The sequence below is a fragment of the Hipposideros armiger genome, unplaced genomic scaffold (genome assembly GCF_001890085.2).
Source record: "Hipposideros armiger isolate ML-2016 unplaced genomic scaffold, ASM189008v1 scaffold_135, whole genome shotgun sequence".
Classification (NCBI taxonomy): Eukaryota; Metazoa; Chordata; class Mammalia; order Chiroptera; family Hipposideridae; genus Hipposideros; species Hipposideros armiger.
In genome coordinates this window covers 215,451-220,728 of record NW_017731485.1, presented here as the reverse complement: position 1 = coordinate 220,728, position 5,278 = coordinate 215,451, and the positions used below count along the sequence as shown (strand labels likewise).

Below are 5,278 nucleotides of genomic sequence, written 5' to 3'. Positions count from 1 at the left end.
CATGTTCTTCAGCAGATGTTTCTGCCTCCCATTCCCAGTGTGTATAGGGGTTCAGGCCCCTGCTCATCAGCGCTTGGCTTTGCCCCGTGACCTCCTTCAGCCAGCGGGTGTCAGTGGGCACGACGCAGGCAGAGATGTGACTGCGCCCTTGAGGTCCTACCGACCCTGCAGACTGGCCCCAGTGGAGACACCGGCAGACTGAAGGCTGAGCTGAGTGGCCACCTGAAGTGTGGGAGCCCAGCCCTGAGCGGCCCGCACGTGAGGACAGCTATTGGCCGTGGTGAGCCAGTGGGGCGTCACACAGCATTCTGTGGCAGCAGATGACAGATCTTTGCTTTTCATTCGCTTTCCCTTCTTTGAAACTGAGCAACTGAAGGGCAGAGACTGACTGTCCCTCACACACAAGCCTGCGTCACCCAAGTCCACCGTGCGATGTGCACATAGAAAACGCCTGATGTGTGTTTGAAGAAAGGAGGAAGGAAGAAAAGGAAAGAAGGAGGGAAAGCACGATATTCGCAGCACAAAAGCCTTTGTTAAAACTGCCTTTTATTGGCACCTGAATTTCATGAGTAAGCCCCATGCCAAGGAAATGTCAGGAAGGAGTCAAAAAGGAAGAAATGGGATGAAAAGTTATCAAAATGATAGTCTGTCAACCTGAATTCATTTCCGAGGGAACGGAGACTGGACACGTCACCGTCTTTGAGGCTGTCCAGGCTTGTGAAGATGAAACGACTCCAAGCAGCGGCTGGGCGTCACCTGAGAGTGGCAGAGGAGGCTGGACAGAGCCGTGGGGCCCCGCTGGCGACCACCACGGACATGCCTCCTCCTGCCCCCTGCCCTCCGCGGCCGTGACACTGAGCGCCACGTGCAGCAGGTGAGTGGACGTGGTGAGCGGACTCATAACGGGCAGTAAGTGCACGAGAAGGCAGCGCTCCACCTGCTGATGACTTGGCACCCACCAAGTCCCATTTGGAGAAATAATTTTTACTTTTTATTTTCATCTTTCCTGACACCTCAGAGAGCACCAGGAGAAGTTCAGTTTTCCGATCCAAATGTTCCTCCGTTCCCAGGGCCATACTTTCTCCAGGCCAGGATGATGAAAAATCACCGCCACCTGCCTTAGCGCTTCCCTGCCAGTGTCAAGAAGGCGCGGATAATTACTGGTCCTGAGCACTCGGGTCGGGCACTTGACACACATTATTTCCCTTAATCCTCACAATGGAGGGACTTGGGGGAGGGGAGGAGGGATAAATGCCACGATTGCACAGACGGGGAAAGTGAGGCTCAGAGAGCTGAGTGACCTGCCTTTGGGCCTGCAGTTGAGCACAGACAGGCCTAAAATGCCAGTAGGGGCCATTGGAAGCCACCGTCCAGCCAAGTCGAGTCTGTATACCAGCACCTCCCCCGTCTGCCATCAGTCCATCCTCCCAGGAGAACCCCTGCCAGTCTGAGGGTGACAGTCATGACAGGAGGCTGAGGGCTGGGCAGACACGTGCAGAGGCTGCGAGCGTTCACCCTCCTACAAACCTCAGCATGTCAGAAGGCCTCTCCTTGCCAAGGATGGCTGGTCTTCAGGGAGACGGTTGTGCTGTGATGCCAGAGGCGGCCACACCTCCACGGGCGCTCGAGCTGGGCCTGGCAGCAAGCAGGCCCTTCAGTGACGGTCCAGGTGTGCAGCCTCAGCTCCACTGTGTGACCTTGAGCGAGCGGCTCAGTCCTTCTCAGCCTCGCTGTCTCCTCCTGTGAAGAGTGGAAACAAGAGGCTTCGTTCTCAGTGCTCTCTAGCAGTGAAAGACCTGGAAACAGCATCAATGCCCAACAGCAGGAGACGGCTGACTCATGACAGACGCACACGGTGACAGGCCATGGTGACACATCGTGGCCATCAAGAAATGATTTGGTGAAATACAAATCTGTTTGATGTTGATCTATGTTTCGGACACTGAGGGTTGCCTCTATCAACGCATTTATTTTCCCCAAAATCTATGAGGTTTTTATCAAGTCCGTTTTATAGAGTGCCCCAAGTCACAGCTAATGTGTGGAGAAGTTGAAATTAAAATCCAGAACTCACTTTTCACCACAACGTAATTACACAGGAATACGGTCTAATGTTAAAACTGAACGTGCAAGTTGCAGAACTCAGTTATCTGTTACTAAGTAACAAACCACCCCAAACTGTAGTGGCTTAAAGGCACAACCAGGTGTATTGCAATTTCTAGCATTTCTGCGACTCTGCAGTGCAGGCTGGGCCCCTCTGGGGCTCATCTGCAGCCTCGCCTGGTGGTCTTGCTGGGTGACTCGGGGTGGTGGGTAGCCAGTGTCCACATGACGTCCAGCAGCATCCACATACTCCTCCGAGCTCCCAAAAGCCAACACGGAGTTCCCACATGAGTAGTTTCTAATATTAACAGCGTTCATCTGAGCACCGGGAGGGAGTGTAAGTAGGTGTCCTCTTCTTATACTCGTCTACTTGTGTTTCCAAATTGTCTGTAGTATGTCCTAATTTTATGTTAAGTAAAAAGAATCAGGCTCCCTGCACAGTGAAAACAGTTTGCTGAGAAGAGCCTGTGGTCTGCATGGAGTCCTTGAAATGGGACTCAGGTCGAGGTCCGGGAGGGCAGGGCCAGGGCTGAGTCAGGTGGATGGGCAGCAAAGATGCCAGGCCAGGAGCTGTCAGCAGAGCAGGACTCAGACCGTTCACGGTGGACGTCAGCCAGGGTCCGGACAGGCGTTTAGGGTGAAGTTGGGATGAAGTCTGATCCCTGGTAGATGGGAAAGCTGGGGAGCTGGGTTCTGGGCGTCCCGGAGCCGGTCGGCCTGTGTTAGGCCAAGGAAGGAGCGTGTCTGAAGACGGCGTAGAAGTGCACATGGGCCGTGGTCACAGCAGGGCAGCGGCAGTTCCTGGGGAGGCCTGGCACGGGGAGCTGTCTGCCCACTCAACATCAGTCCTCGCCTCCTCCTGAAGTGAGCCCCATTTTCATGCGGGGCAACCATGTGCCCAGTGAAAATTCTCTTTTCCAAGCCTCCCTCTGCAGCTAGGCTTGCACAATGGGCTGCTGGCAGAACTCACGGAGTCAGCTGTCAGGGAAATCTCCCCAAAGGGGTTTGCCCCTTGCTCTTTCTCCTCTCGGAATGTGCTGTGTGACTGAGGATGGTGGGATGGAAAACAGAAGGTCCCTGACGACTCTGGGAACCCTCACGCCAGTCCTGACACTGACGTCTGGATTGCTTTTATGGGGAAGAATACGCATCTGCCACTGCGAGTAGCAGGTGAGGTGTGAGAAGCTCACTGGGAAACGGCCTGCTGCAGCACACATGCACACAAGAGATGCTGGCGAGAGCCTCAGCAGGATGAATACAAGGCTCCATCTGGCATCCGAGACCCTCGAGCAAAGGCTGCAGTTGCCGTCCAGGCTCTGACACCATCCTGGGCTGGTCAGCAGCAGGCAAGGATTCTAAACACACATGATCGTTTGGCTTTAGAAATTATTTCTACCTTCCAGTGCCAAATTAGATATATTCCAACCTTCTCATTTTGCAGATGGGGAAACGGAGGTGCAGACAGAGGATGTCACGTGCCTCAAGTCCTCGAGCAGCACAGCAGGCCAGGTGTCTGACTCGTCCAGGACCCACGCCAGCCCCTCTTCTCATGCCTCTAAGAAGAGTGGCGAGGAGCGGCTTCCAGGACGATAGCGCTGTCATCCCAAGAAGCCAGCCTCAAGTATGCGAGCCGCCCGTCCCCCTGGGTGCTTCTTCCCATGGGCACACCTGTCCCTGCTGACACACCCTGGTGTCCCCTCAAGTTCATTACAGTGGGGGTTTTGCTGCACTTACCTTGTGTCTGAGCAATGACTAGCTTCACTCTGGGACATCTGTTCAAGGAATTTCCACGTCCTATTGTTGGTTGGGGGTGACGAGCTCCCAAATGTGGTGCAAAGAGTTTGCACATGTGCAGAGGATGGCCTGTGCAGAGGATGGCCGTGCTTGGGCCGTAGCACCCTGAGGGCCCCCAGGCCCCACGCTTCTCCTGACCTACCTAAGCGGTGACTCTTGGGGTTATCCTGCAGCACATCCTTCTGTGGATGGCTGGGAGTAAGGCCCCCGGGACTGGGGGGCATGGGGTGCAGGGCACCACTGGTGGGGACTCTGCTGGGCCAGTGGCACTGTGTCCAGAGGACAGGCAGCATCCGTGTCCACCCTGGAGGCTTTCACCACAGGTCCTCCGGTCATGCGGGGGCGGCTGGACCTGGGCCTCGGAGGAAGTCAGTCCTCCTCCTGGAAGCCCATTTCCACAGTCCTGACCTCGAGATGTGGTCTTAAACGGAGCCGTTAGGAAGAACCAGAGACAAGGTCAAGTGTGAAAGGCGAGGTGGACCAGGACCCAGGTGAATCAGCCTGATGTGGCTCATGCAGCCTTGTTGACCATCAGCTGCAAGGAAGCCGGAGCGAGAAAGATGGGAGGACAGCAGGACCAGCCTGGGCAGAGGAAGCAACGGGCCAGGATGCAGGCCCAGAACACTGAGACCCACAGGGACACCCAGCCCGGGGCTGTCAGCACGTACTGGTGGCCAGGCAGTCCTGTCGTCGCTCAGGTCCCAGCTCAGACGCCTAGAGCATGCAGGTAGGAAATGAAATGAGCGTTAGACAGCTGCATGGCGATGGGGCTGACAAGCCAGAGAACGGGAGCCCTGCCCAAAAATGTTCCGGCCCGCATGCCAGACCCCAGTCTGTTAGCCAGACACGGTCACATGCAGACCAACCAACTGGCCTCTGGTGACATGAGACGTTTGGCAGACACAGGGCAATTTGCAGTGTGGAGGCCACTCGGTCCCTAGGCGTTGGATCCATGACCCTGGGTCCAGCATCTGATGGCCATCACAAGGTCCAATGGGCAAGAGTCATTGATTTATTCAACACATACCGACCAGCCGCTGTGTTCCAGCCATGTGCCGGGCAGTGGGGACTCAGAGGTGACATGGAGGGACAGTGGTGAATGTGGGCTCAGGGAGGATGCTCTGTTCCAAGCGCCTTTGGGCCAGAAGTGAGGCTACTGATTAGGACTGGAGCAGGAGTGGGAAGAGCCGGGGCAGGCACGTCCGTGAGCCATCCTGGAGGACCTGAGAAACACGGAGACGAGGCCGTGTGGCCGTCACCAGCCACATGAGGGAATTTAATAGGCTCGTTTCTGAGCTTTGAAATGTTTGATGTTGGACATTTGACTGTTCCACATCCCCAGCCAGCTCTACAGAGGCCCATGTCCCAGGGCACCTGCTTTGAA

At 55.7% G+C, this 5,278-nt stretch overlaps 1 long non-coding RNA gene across 1 annotated transcript; it reads right to left on the bottom strand.

Moving 5' to 3' along the window:
- Nucleotides 1-529: 529 nt before the first annotated feature.
- On the bottom strand, nucleotides 530-5,214 carry LOC109386532 (uncharacterized). Its single transcript, XR_002124801.1, has 2 exons — nucleotides 4,922-5,214; nucleotides 530-4,608 (listed from the first exon to the last, which is right to left on the bottom strand). It is a non-coding gene; the product is annotated as an uncharacterized LOC109386532 (long non-coding RNA).
- Between the last annotated feature and the right edge of the window lie 64 nt (nucleotides 5,215-5,278).